The sequence below is a fragment of the Equus przewalskii genome, chromosome 2 (genome assembly GCF_037783145.1).
Source record: "Equus przewalskii isolate Varuska chromosome 2, EquPr2, whole genome shotgun sequence".
Taxonomy (NCBI): domain Eukaryota; kingdom Metazoa; phylum Chordata; class Mammalia; order Perissodactyla; family Equidae; genus Equus; species Equus przewalskii.
In genome coordinates this window covers 63,582,083-63,595,844 of record NC_091832.1, presented here as the reverse complement: position 1 = coordinate 63,595,844, position 13,762 = coordinate 63,582,083, and the positions used below count along the sequence as shown (strand labels likewise).

The following is a 13,762-nucleotide window of genomic DNA, read 5'->3' as shown; positions in this document are numbered from 1 at the left end:
ATTTTACTCCAATCTCTTCTTGCTTTCATGATTTCTAACAAGAAGTCCTCTAAAGGTCTTATCCCTGTCCCTCTGTATGTAAGAAGTTGCCAACCCTCTTTGCGATATTGTGACTTATAAGAAATATATTTTCGTCATTCAGATGATCTTATATATTTGGTCTTTATCCATGGTTCCTAGCTTATGACATCCAAAACCCTTAGAACTTCCTGAGTGATAAGTGTAATGGGAGCATCTTTTGTTATAATATTTGATCTCTTGTCATCAGTTCCTAAAGTGCTTCAGAGCTATAAAGGTGAAATGGGTGTCTTGTTATTCATAGCAAGCCCCTTTCAATCACAAATGAGTTTATATTAATGAGAAGACTTTTAGAAATCCCTTAAAGATGGGAGCTGGTTACCAGGGGAACCAACCATGAATAAAGGGTTGGGACTTTCAGTCCTATCCCCTGATTTCTGGGAAGGGAAAATGGCTGGAGGTTGAATCAGTCACCAGTGGCAATGATTTAATCAATCGTGCCTATGTAATGAAATCTCCATAAAAATCCAAAAGGAAGGAGTTTTGAGAGCTTCCAAGTTAGTATGTCAGAATGCTTCCACAGGTCACTGAGCAGAACCCCACACTCTACACAGACAGAAACTCTTTTGTTTGGGACCTCACCCTATGTATCACTTCATCTGGCTATTGATTCGTGTTCTGTAATATCCTTTGTAATAAATCAGTTATCTAGTGAGTAAATGGGTTTTCTGAGTTCTGTGAGCCACTCTAGCAGATTAACCAAACGCAAACAAGGGGTTGTGGTCACCTCTGATTTATAGCCAGTTGGTCAGAAGCATCGTAAGTGGAGGGCAGTCTTGTAGGACTGAGCTCTTAAACTGTGGATCTGATGCTATCTCCAGGTAGATAGAGTCAGAATTGAGTTGAATTGTAGGACACTCATTTGGTGTCTAGAGAATTGCTTATGTTGAGGAGGGGGAACACTTCCCCCCAAAAATTGAAATTTGGTGGGCAGAACACAAAAGAATATATATCTATGCACAGTCAGACACACACAGACACATGTATGTGGGGACCTGGAATTGGCCACCCCAAGATATGTCTCTTTGGCATGGCATCAGGATTATTTGAGGCTGATTGCTTTTGATAAACTGGGACAGGGAAGGAGGCTCTGAGAATGGAACTTGCCCTTTGTTAGGACATATTTACATTTGTAAGGTAAATCTCTATCTGTAAAATGTGCCTCCCTCTCTGTACCAGGAAGAAAAAAGGAGATAACCTTCTCTCTAAAAACTCTTAATCAATACCAAAGGCAAGGACTTAAAATCTGCATTTTATTGTGCTAGTCTGGTAACCTCCTGTAACTGACTTCCCTCCCTCTCCCAACGTTGGCATCTCCTTAAAGATTAAGCATCTTTCTTTAGACTGGGAACCAATTGTGGCGCTCATCTGTGACCCTCCCCCCCCCAGCCCGAGGCAACACACCTGCCACCCCGCGACGTTCACTGGGACAGCAGACCTATCTGTCATTTCCATCGAGTTCTGTGCTGACAGAGTGGCCTCGTGACTATTGTAAAAGGGACATTTCAATCACATGTGAAACACCCTGTTTGGGGGTATATAACCACTATGTGCACCCCACTTCTGCAGTGCCCTTTCTTCCTTCGGGAGGAAAGGCCCCAGGCCATGGTTCCTCATAAAGCTTTATTTAATTTTCTCTTGCTATTCTGTCTCATGTGAATTTAATTCGTTCTCCGGCCAGACGAACCCACATTTGGGAAGAGGAAATGTCCTCCTCCCGTACATATATATGGACAAATACACATATGAACACATATGTATAACATATAGCACACACTTCTAGGAAATAGAATCCTTTAGTAAAGTCTGGCCCTTTCCAATACTCCAAGTTTGTATCATGTCTTATCAGTTTTTTCTCTCCTTTTACTACTGATTTCTGCGTCTGATTCTCTCTATGCCATTGTCCCCACACATTGGAATTGGATCAGACTCTTCCCCTCACTCTTGCTCTGGCTTCTTTCAAGACTTTCCCTTTATCTTCGGTTTTCTGAAATTTGAATGTGACATGCCTAGGTGTAGATTCTTTGGTATTTTCCCTACTTATTATTTTCTGTCCTTCTTGGACCTTTGATTTGGTGTCTGTCATTAATTTGGGAAAATTTTCAGTGATTATTAATTCAAATATTTCTTTTCCTAAAGTTCTTGAATGTTCCTTTACTTTTATCATCATTTTTTCTCTTTGAATTTCAGTTTGGGACATTTCTCTTGCCACATCTTTAAACCCACTGATTCTTATTCTGACCATGTTTATTCTATTGATGAGACCATCAAAGACAGTCTTCATTTCTATTAGCCTTTTTGATTTCTAGCATTTCCCTTTTGATTCTTTCTCAGACTTTCCACCTCTATTTTAATGTCTCATCTTTTCTAGCATAATGTCTACTTTTCCCATTAGAATCCTTAATACCTAATGGTAGTTATTTTAAATTTATTGTCTGATAATTCCAAAATCTGTGTCATATCTGCATAGGTTCTGATGCTTGCTCTGTCTCTTCAGATAGTGTTTTTTCTTGCCCTTCAGCATATCTTGTAATTTTTGTTGTCGTTGTTGAAAGCCAGGCATGATGTATCAGATAATAAGAATTGAGATAAATAAGTTTTGTGTTAGTCTGGCTAGGAATTGGGCTGTGTTTGATGTTTGCTGTAGCTGTACATGCCAGAAACTTTGAGTTCCTCTAGTGTCCCTGTTTTGGTCTCTTTTCCATCTTTGGGCTTCCCTAAAAACTCCTCTTTAAAAAGAGCCTGTGTCTTTCAACTGTAATCCACTTTTATACTTGAGCCATGTTGGTGTGATGGTAAGGTGTGAGAGAAGGAAAGCTCCCTATAACCTTATGATTAAATCTCAGTCTTTTAGTTGGCCTTTCCCTTGAATGTGACCTTTACAAGTGTTTCATAGCTCCCTCCAACTTAGGAGATGCAGGAAAGCTAAAGTAGACTGGAATCCTGCAAGAAATGTCCTTTTCCCAAGTTGGGTTAGGCTCTGGTAAAGTGTTTTCCCCTGGAGAATAAGCATTTGTTATGGAGAACACTCTAGCCATATTTCACAAAGGTTACTTTTCCTCTCCCCCTGACAGAGCCATAAGGGGATCTTTCTTGGGTCTTCACCGTGATAGACTGCTATGGTTCATGGAGGTAAAGATCAGGAAAGGATGGGGACTTCCTAAGACTACAGCCCCTGGAGTTTCTGGTTCTCATAATAATACATACTTATCTTCCATCACTTCACCATAATTATTATTTAATTATAACCTGTTTATGGCTCCTGAAGCTTCTGCTCCAAGTAGAAAGACCTTGACTATGACTCTTTGGATTTGCTTGTTTCTATAGGTTTCTGGGAGATGGTTTCTCGTGCAACCATAGTCAACTGAAGGATCCAAGAAAAGTTGTGAATTTTCAGTTTGTTCAGCTTTATTCTTCTTGCAAAGACAAGAGTGATGACTTTCAAACACTTTACAGGGTGTAGTTGAAACCAGAAATCCATTATGGTCATTTTTTTACAATTAATTTCTAGAGTAGTTATATTACAGTAATTTTAAATGTCTGAATGTTCATAGTAATTGGAAAGACCAGCCTGTTCAAGACTGTGAGTGAAGTGATCTATTTTCCTAGGTACATAAGCTTAGTAACTTTTACACAAATAGTTATTCTGTAATACTTTATTTTGTTTGGCAAAGTATTAGCTTAAAAACTTGTGATTGTTAGTTATATTACAATTAAAAATATAATTAAATTCTCAATCAGTTGAACATGTGCGTCTGTGTATTTATGTACATTTCCTGTGTACTTAGTACTACAATGGATGTTTACAAGTAAATCTTGTCCTCATCTTACAACTACGTGAGATAAGTTTTATTACTCCCATTTTATAGATTAGGAAAGTGAGACACTGAAATTTGTACTCTTTTCTTTCTTTCTTTCTTTCTTTGTGTTTTGCTGGGAAAGATTCACCCTGAGCTGACATCTGTTGCCAATCTTCCTTTTGTTTTCTTTCCCCTCCACAAAGCCCCAGTACATAGTTGTATACTCTAGTTGTAAGTCCTCCTAGTTCTTCTATGTGAGCCACCACCATAGCACGGCTACTAAGACAAGTGGTGTGGCTCCATGCCCGGGAACTGAACCCAGGCTGCCAAAGCAGAGCTCACCAAACTTTAACCACTAGGCCATCAGGGCTGGCTCTGAAATTTGTGCTCTTAACCACTAATTATTTTATCTCTCTAAAAAATAAGAAATTGTCTATCCATTTTAGATATTTAGGATGGTAGAAAGATGTATGTTGAAGAGTTTAACCAAAGTCATATTTACAAATTAGAACACTTTTCAATCAGAAATAATCTCTCAGATTATACAAGTATGTCTTGGTCATATGACCTTAAAGCATATACATGAAAGAATAACCCTGATTATTTAAAGTAAAATACTTTATTGTATGTTTACTCTTTGGCATCTATGTTTATTATTAATATGAAATATCTCCTTCATTGATACTTTTCAAGACACCAAATTCAGTAAGTAGAAAAAGTTGCATTGTCGTACAGTTCACACCCTTAACATAGAAATAATAAATATTACATAGATCTTTATTTGTTTTGTGTCATGACAAATGCACATAAAACTTATTTAACATTTAATAATATGCTATTCATTCTCATATTTATGTTCTATAAAATAGGGTGTATTATATTTAGTTCTAGTTTTAAAAAACTTTTTGATCGTAAGCTATAATTAGAATAATCAAAGTTGCTTTCCCGTAAGTAAATTATTTTCAGAGTACGGAGTCGATACCAGGAATACACAATGATCTATTGTCTTTCATGTCCACAATTTGTCGAACAAGATACTCTAAATTAAGAGCTTGGAAAACATCTTTGCTGGTATTTGAAATAATTAGCTGTGAAAGCCATGGTCCAAGACCCTTTTAAGATTTAGATTTTAAGTGCTTTCTCTTCTACTTGTCAAGTCTTCACATTTTATCATTTGGTATTTAAAGAAGTGGAGATTGCCCTCCACCCCCCAAACTCTGTAGACAAATTATCTTCATGCTTCATAACCAATACTATTAAAAGCAAACTGATTTAGTTATTCAAAAGCATTGACACTTCCACCTAAAAAGATGTTTACCCATCCACATAAGAATAGGTCTCTATATTCAGATAAAATATTCTGTATAAGTAATTCTTTAGAGTGAAATTTTTCAGTGGCAAAAGTATTATTGCTCATTTGATTCACAAATCCAATTTCCTAAAAGGCATACCTTCTTCTAGATTTTAAGCACCATAAATTCAGTGTGTCCCAAACTCAACTCAGGTCTGTCCCCCTCTTTCCCTCTATGATACTTAAATTAATAAATTATAGAAGATCTCATTGAAGGTAATATTATAGTTTACTTGTTTATTATGTATTTTTTGTAATATCACATTTCTAGAGTGTTAGCTCCTGAAGGGCATAAATCTTTCTCTTTATTAGTCACTGATAATCCCAAGTACCTAGAACAGTGCCAGATACATAGTAGATACTCAATTATAATTGATTCAATGAATCTCTTCTACGAGAATATAAGGTCCCTGAGGGCTGCAGTTTTTTCTGCCTTACAATTATATTTGTAATGTCAGAGCGGGCATTCAATAAATACCTGTTGACTGACCAGCTGAATGGGGGATTGAATAAAATTATACCAGTATTAAAATATTGAAAGTGGAAGGGGAATGTGGTAGAAATATCCTCTGCTCTCTGTCTCCAAGTAATATATATCACTTACCAATGATCCATTTTACATGAATTTGCTTGTTAGGTTGTGATACTCCTGACAATAAAGAAATATTTGTTAAATTTTTGATGACTTGCAATGACTGTATTACCTTTTTACTAAATTTTCCTGAAGACTGAATCAGCTTAAAATGTCAACCCAGCTATTAAGACAGACAGGCTAAAAACATATTTGTCTGAGCCTTTCAAGTATGAAGTTGGCATATTCCAATTTTCTTCACTGTTTAGGACAATTTCTTTCATATAGAAATTTGAAATTATCACTTGAAAGGCCACATTCGAAAAGCCATTTAAAATTCCAACAATACTAAAAGTAGAAAAGACCTCATTGAAGGTAGTGTTGAGGTCTCATCTACATTTGTATGTATATGGTTGATGTAATGATGATTTTAGTTATTGTGAATATGATAATAACTACAGCTGAATTGAGAATATGTTTATATAGTGATAATTTGGGAGTTTGAAATAGATGACTGAACCATGCTACAGTCTAATTATTTCTCAATCAAGAACTAATTCTATATCTTCAGTTGCAATTCTGGGTCTAGTGCTATTATACTGTTTATTTTGTTAGTAGGTATAAAAGCATCTGGCTGACATACAACTTGGAGAAAGAACTGACACTCTGTTTTGGTTTCTTTGTCACTATCACACTTATCATGACAAAAGAGCTTTGCTTTTTCTCTGTAATCCTCATTTCATCTTTCTGTGTTACATGTTTCCCTTTAGACATAGCACAGTGAGCTCAGATTAATAAGAAAATAGAGTCATATTTTATGATAATATTGATTCTGGAGAACAACTGAGGATGCTATGTTTTTTCCTTGAAGAATTGATAGGGTGGAATTCTAGAGGCACCATATGATGTTCTTCTGAAGAAAAGTTCAGGGGGTCATGAAACCCAGGCTTAATACCCCCAGAAAACTGCAAGTGTATGGATTCTCCATCACCAGGGGGCCAGGTGATTCTTGAAGGTTAATATAATATGTTTTTTTGACATGATCTTTCTTTGCTTTTAAATTTTCACAGAAATGCTATCTACTTCTATATTAAGCTTTCTTTATTGTTTTTTATCTTTCCCCTTAGGAATCACAAAGAGAATACTTTGAGATGGGGAAAAAAAACTCAGAAAATTTGTCATTTTTGTAAGATGCTGGTCTCCTGAATATTTCTGCAAGGTATGCTACTGCATAGCAATCAGGGAGATGGAGGGCTTTCCTGCTGAGTTAGCATGTTTTTGTTGTGATGAAAAAAGTAAGAATTATAGTAATTTTGAGGATCAGTAACACAACTATCCTACAGCGTATGCTTAAATGGAAATATAGTATGTCAGCTGGATTATGGCAACTGCTGAGTTCTTAACCCTATTTAATATCAGGATGCTTGTACCAGGCACTTTCAGTCAATTTTCTTAAACTAAAAAAACTACTGTTAATAATGTTGTCCTTTATTCACAGGAGAATAGTTTGCTACTGATTTCTGGTTTCTCACTAACAGAAGCTTCTGTTTACTGATAATTAATTCGGGTTATAATGTTAATGAAATTTATGAAGCAACTATATAGAGAAAAAAAGAGTTAAAACACAATATTTTTTTCTTTCTTTTTCAGTACCCAGACATGTGTTTGATCTAAAAAGGGAATCTTCAGAAATTCTCCACAAATACTCCAAGAAATCACAAAATGAGGGTCATACAACCTTTGCCTATGCAAATAAACGATGTTTAAATCTTCCCACTGACCAAAAAAATAAAAATGTCATCAAAAATTGTTTCAGAAAGAATGAATCAGGAAGCAAGAAATGTCAGTAGAACTCTTAAATTGTACGTTCCTTGTCTTACATAAATATAGTCATTTAAAATAAAATGGTAATAACATGAGTATGATAGCATCCTTTTATTTATTTTTTCACAAATAAATCCCATACACAAATATGTATAATAAAAGTAACCATGACAATATGACAAAATTTCATCCTGCAAGTTGTATGGTCAATGTAACTGTTTAGCATCGGGAAGAAATGATGGTATCTGAGATGGTGAGCATCAAGGTCCTTGATTGTTTTCTCTCTTTTATGCTCAAAATAAAAACTAGAGCACTATTTGGTTACCATTTACCAGCCCTGACTCTTCCTTTGACTTTTTTACTTGTTCTAATCTCCTCACCAATCTTGCCTCAGCGTTTGTCTTTAACTAGTTGTAACGATCTACACAGCCACCTTGTAGAGATGCTATGTGAGTTTCATTAAAATGATACGTGAAAAATCATTCTGTGCTCTCAGGAGTTGAGATAATAATACAGGTACAGAGGATAAATATAAGATCAGGGTCTTGGTCATCTCAGTCAAATTTACGCCAGATAGAAGACAATGCCACCAATTTCTGAGGCAAGCTGAGTGAGGTCATGATTAAGGTTGTGGCATAAGCCTGGCCATTGGCTTAGGAATGGTGGCTGCAGCCTTGATGTCCCAAAGACATGACCCTGCAAAATAAGTTTTATAAATATTTGAATTTGTTTAACATTTTAAAATCAAGATATTCAAATAGCAACCCAGATTCTACCAGAAAATTTAAGATCTAAAAAGAAGAGCTGAACTCTTCAGTATGCCCTCCCGTCTGCTTCATACGTTTGAATTCTTAACCCTTCAGATGCCATGTTGATGAAGTGAAGAGAATGGACTAGAGGTTTCAGTGATCAATATCAGCTCAAGGCTTATTTTATTTTATTAAATCTTGGAATTATATTAACAATATCACATCTGAGAATTTATACAGAATGTAAAGAACAAGGCAGTTCTATTCACTAAAAAAAAATGATTTTATGTTCTGACTAACTCACCAATATGTTTAGTGAGTATGCAGAAGTGCAGAACCTTTTCTGTAGTTTATTCTAGGCCCTTTTCTTGCTCTGCAGTTGGGTTCAAACTCAGGAAGGAAAAGGATGTTAGAACAACAACAAAACTAACTTCTGTGTAACATTTTATTATATTACTCTTCAGTTAGAGAGCCTTTAATGACTTCTTATTAGTCAGTGCGTAGAGTCAAAAGTCCTGTGTGTGAATGTTTTTGGCTTCATCTTATCTCTTTAGTTTCGTTTCCTAACATTTTTTAAATGACGTTATATAATAAAGTTTGAATAAATGAATAACAAGAGAATCATAAAAAGTTTCCATGTTTGTTTTTAGTAATTTGTAAGATTTAAAGGCAGACAGACTTTGTTAAATTCTAGTTTGTCACTTCTTAGTTATGAGATCTTAAAGACTTTATTAATTACGTGACCTTCACGTTTTTGAACTCTATTTCATCACTTGACTCTTAGAAGGATAAAATTATATAAGGATAACTGTTATCTCCTTTTTTCCATCCATATCTTCCATTATATTACTTTTTCACTAGTGTTCTATTTGCTTAGAATGTCTCCCAGGTGACTTCAACAGATAAGAAACTTAATCACATCCAATATAAGAATTCACACCCTTCACTATATTCTGTTAACATCTGCTATAATAGAGTTTAGCCCACATAAATTATTATTTGTTTATCGTATATAAGTTTTGTCTCTGAAACTATGTTATCACTTTTCAAGGGCAATGGAAATAACTCAAATGTCTATAAAAATAACGGAGATGGTGAAAACAAGTGGTATTTAAATATCATTCTATGATAGGCCAAGTGCTTTCACATACTCTACCTGATTTACTACTCAAAAAAACCTTGAGGTGGGTAAGGTGCGTTTTATTTTTATTACTCTAATTTCATATGTGAGTCAACAGAGGGACCTGGAGGAAATTAGATTTCCTGCATATGGTTTGAAACATTAATGTGTGTCTTCTGGTCCTGGATCCAGAGTACTTCTACATCATGTTGTCTTCAAAAGAACAAGTATAGTGGTAGGTATATGGTTGACTGTGAGAATATAAGTCCATTAGCTGTTGATTTATAAAATCTAAGATAGGTTTTAGAGTACAGACAATCTTTTCTTCAGAGAGATTCACAAGTGTGTCTTTGCAATGTCATTAGCATCTGTAGTTATAATAAATAAAACTGCTCTAATTTAGAGGCAAAGGACAATTTTTTACTCACCTTGGGATTCCAGATGGACAGCCTCTTAGAGATGTTTTAAGATTATTTGAAAGTTAAATACAGTGGTCAAGTAACTAAAGAATCCATCACTTCCTAGAGTGGTACATCCCAGTTTTTCACCCATTTGTGCCACATCTCTGACCCCAGAGGCAGTTTGAATTTGCTCCTCCCGTTAAACACCTTGTCTGTGAGTAATGTTTTACCCTTGGAAATCTTTTCTCATGACTCATTCTCAAGTATATTATTTTTCAATAGGCTCTAGGATTCAGCTCTAAGTATTACATATGGTTTCTACTTAATGGCTTCTGTCTCTTCCACCCCTGCTATTTTTTCAAGTTAATTATTTGTAGCGATGTTACAATGAATAAAAAAGTCCACAAGGTGAAAAATAGAAAGCGTGCTCACAAATAAATGGCTGACCTAATGATGGGTCTGAAATATATGCCTGATGAAGGCACAATAGTCTTCACATTTATTTTACAAGGTCATAGATAATGGATCTGTATTACTTTAATCACACAGAGGACACAAAATATAACCCAGGGGAGAAGCAAATGGATCCGGCCACTGGAAATTGCTCATGTGAGAGGCAAGGTCAGAATACTGATGTGTCATTTACTGGATGGTTAAGCTTTCAGAACCAAGGTAGTTCTATACAAATGGACTGGGATTGGCTTAGATTTATTGATCTATCTTTCTGGCAGGTGAAAAAGATGCAAACATGTCTAATCTTTATATTGGTCATCAGCCCTCAATAAGAAAATGATTCTTCAGTAGGTTCTGGCACATCCTTTGCGAATGAGTCTGACATATTTTCTTCATGTGATAATTGTGTCACTTTCCTATTCATTTGGATTAGTGGTTCTCAAACTTCAGTAAGCCTCAGAATCACCCAGATTTATGCATATCTCTCTCCTTTCGAAGTTTCTGATTTGAAAGGTGTGAGTTGGGACCAGGGAATTGTTTCTCAAGCAAGTTCCCAGGTGGTGCTGATGCTGCTGGTCTGTGAGTTGCACCGATCTAGATAAGAAGAGGTGTTAGTAAAGCAAATCCTCAGACGGCCTTTGTTAAAGCACAGTTTCAGATGGTCTGCTTTAACCTGACTCCTCCACCATCATAAAATATTCTCATGATGCCGTAAATAACGTGTGTACCTTACTAGAGCACTAATAACTGCCAAGAATGTCGAAGAAATTTTCAGATTTATTTTTTATACAAAGTAATATTTGCAAATAATTTTTAAAATATAATTATAATATAAGGCTTACAATGGTAACCAGCAGTCTCCTGACCCAATTTATCCTATCTGAAATTTCTGATCCCCGCGGGCAATCATGTCAATTCTTGACGTTAATTCTGTCATGTGCTTCCATATTTGTAGGTAGCATGCGTATATTACTGTTCTCTGATTTTTTTCCCATTTTGGTTTTATCTATTGTTTTCCTGTTATATAAAATGCATATTTAACAATCTTATTCCACTCTTTTGCTCAACCTCAAGTATAGTTATAGCACTAATTTTTGTTAAACCACTATTCAGGTAAGAGTATTTGTATCTGAATGAAATAGGGTGCTTTCTTTCTTGTACATTTTTTTTCCTCTAGCTTTATTAATTACTTCACTTTTCATTTGCTTAGATTCATATATATGCATAAATAATTCATTCCAATCTCTTTGGAAGAACTGTAACTCTTCTTTCAATATGTTTTTAGAAATAGGCAAAGATTGTTTGTTTTTCTATTTGCTTTTCTTTCACAGACATCCCTTCTGGAACTGCTTTCCATGCTCCTTCTCCATTCGGGACTGGATGATCTCTAGGCTTGCTGCCATTTCGCTTCTTCCCTTCAATGTTTTACCTTTATGCCTCTGACGCTGTTGTTTCTTCTTCTCTTTTCTTTTCTCTTTCTTAGTAGAGTTCCTTTGATCTTCATTTTCCAAACTGTCTCTTAATTATTCTATGTCTGCTATCCCACTTCCACTTTTCAAGGGCTCTTTCTTATTCTCTAAATACTTTTCTTTTTAAATTTCCATTCTATGGAGAAACTTTTTCTTAAAGCTGTTTGAGGAAATTAAATTTAGACTTTTGGGGGAAGTTTCTTCTGAGCCTTACATTGCCTCTGTTTTCTTCAAGTTTATCATAAATTTTGTTTATTTAATCCTTTGAATTTTATGTTAAAATGTTCTCACTTGTCTGGTAATCCTTGGCTACCTGTTCATACTTACAAGTGAAGTAGTGAAAATACTGTGTGTACAGGAGGACTTCCCCATGCAGTTACTGAATGTGTACCTGGGAGCCAGTACACATCTCTTTCTTTTGATTCCAATTCTCTGTATAGGAATTCATCTATCTTTTATCTGAAGAGGTGTAAGGTGAGTTGGCAACTTTCTGGGAACATAGTGTGGGATTAGCTTTGCTTAACAATACTTGGTTTACAGACTTACACGGAACCCTGATTTTCACTACAGCATGGTGTCCTTGTTTTCAACTATTTCTAGTAGCCTGAAAACATACTTCTCTCATTCAAACTCCAGTCCTCTATGGGTGAGGGGCACAGTGGATGAGCCTCAGACGTCACCTGGTTGTTGGAATTGAGGAGAGAACCCAGGAGAGTCTTACTGCCCCACATAAAAAATGTCAGTCTTTTTGTTATCATCTTTAATCTCACCCTCAGAAATGCCTCATGCCTCCAATTTTAAGTTTTCAAAGTTGAATGGCATAAGAAAATATGCTTCTCTTCGAGTAATTTGCAGCCACTTACAAAAAATTTATGTCAACTCAACTCTTTGCTTTCTTGCTTCACCTGATGCATTCCTGTCATTTTCATAGGATTTGGAGAAATCAAAAATTAGCTCTTGTATTCAATCTGCTATGTACTACTAGTTGCTAAGAATTTTCTACATCAAATATATCAAAATAAGGGAAACGGAATGTGCCTGGTAATGTTGGAGAAGGTCATCAGGAGGATACAACCTCTGGTTGACCCATGAGCTGGGCTCTGGCAACCAGCTCTGTTTCACCTCACCCGTTCCCATGTCCTTGGAATGTACGTTCCACCCACCAGCCCCACACAAGGAGCTGTTTCAAGGGTGCAGCTTTGAGAGAGCAGTGTGTTGTTGAGACCATCTTGGCAGAATACATGACTGAATCCAGTTGAGACCTCTATATAAACTTTAGGATTTGGCAGGTGGGTGCAGCGATCTAGTCATCTTGCAGCCACCCAAGGCAACCTTACATGTAAGTTCCCTTGCTTATTAAAGCTGCCACCTACCGATCTGGAGTGGTCTGCCTCTTTCTTGGGTCTCTCCTTGCCCTCCCTGTATGAGACCAGCTTGCAAATCAATAATTGGAAAGCTAGGCAGGAGACCAAAGAAACGGGTCTTTGGAAAGAGGCATCCTCAGGGGAAATACCGAGTTGACCATCCACTTCTATGTGGGGAGGGGTGACCGGTACGTTAGATACTTGTGGACCCCTGCATGAGTACAGGACACCCCCAAGATGCTGAGTGGTCTAATGCACTTGTTGGAGGAGCTGCGCACTGCAGCAGAGAAGGAAAACTAACAGCTGCTGCAGTGACCTGGCCTCTACTGTGGGCAGTTCGGCTGGCCACTTATACCCAACTACAGGCTGAAGCTCAAATTAGAAAGTTGGAAGAAGGGTTGAGGTTAAAGAAGGACATGCAGTTGTCCACAATTCTGCCAGCTTCGGGGCAGACAGACAAGGTGGGAGAGCAGGATAACAGATTGGAGATCTTAGCATGCCATTTTGCAAAGCTAGAAGCACACAAGCTGCCATGGATTAAAGTCTGAGTACCTGTGACAAAGCCTGATTGGGAGTCTAAGA

The 13,762-nt window shown here is 36.5% G+C and overlaps 1 protein-coding gene and 1 long non-coding RNA gene across 2 annotated transcripts in view; both read left to right on the top strand.

Moving 5' to 3' along the window:
- Positions 1-13,762, top strand: part of GALNTL6 (polypeptide N-acetylgalactosaminyltransferase like 6) — a 1,099,146-nt gene that overhangs the window by 351,624 nt on the left and 733,760 nt on the right. The window lies entirely within an intron of this gene.
- On the top strand, positions 6,670-7,719 carry LOC139081643 (uncharacterized). The gene is made up of 3 exons (XR_011536797.1): positions 6,670-6,815; positions 6,928-7,019; positions 7,451-7,719. It is a non-coding gene; the product is annotated as an uncharacterized lncRNA (long non-coding RNA).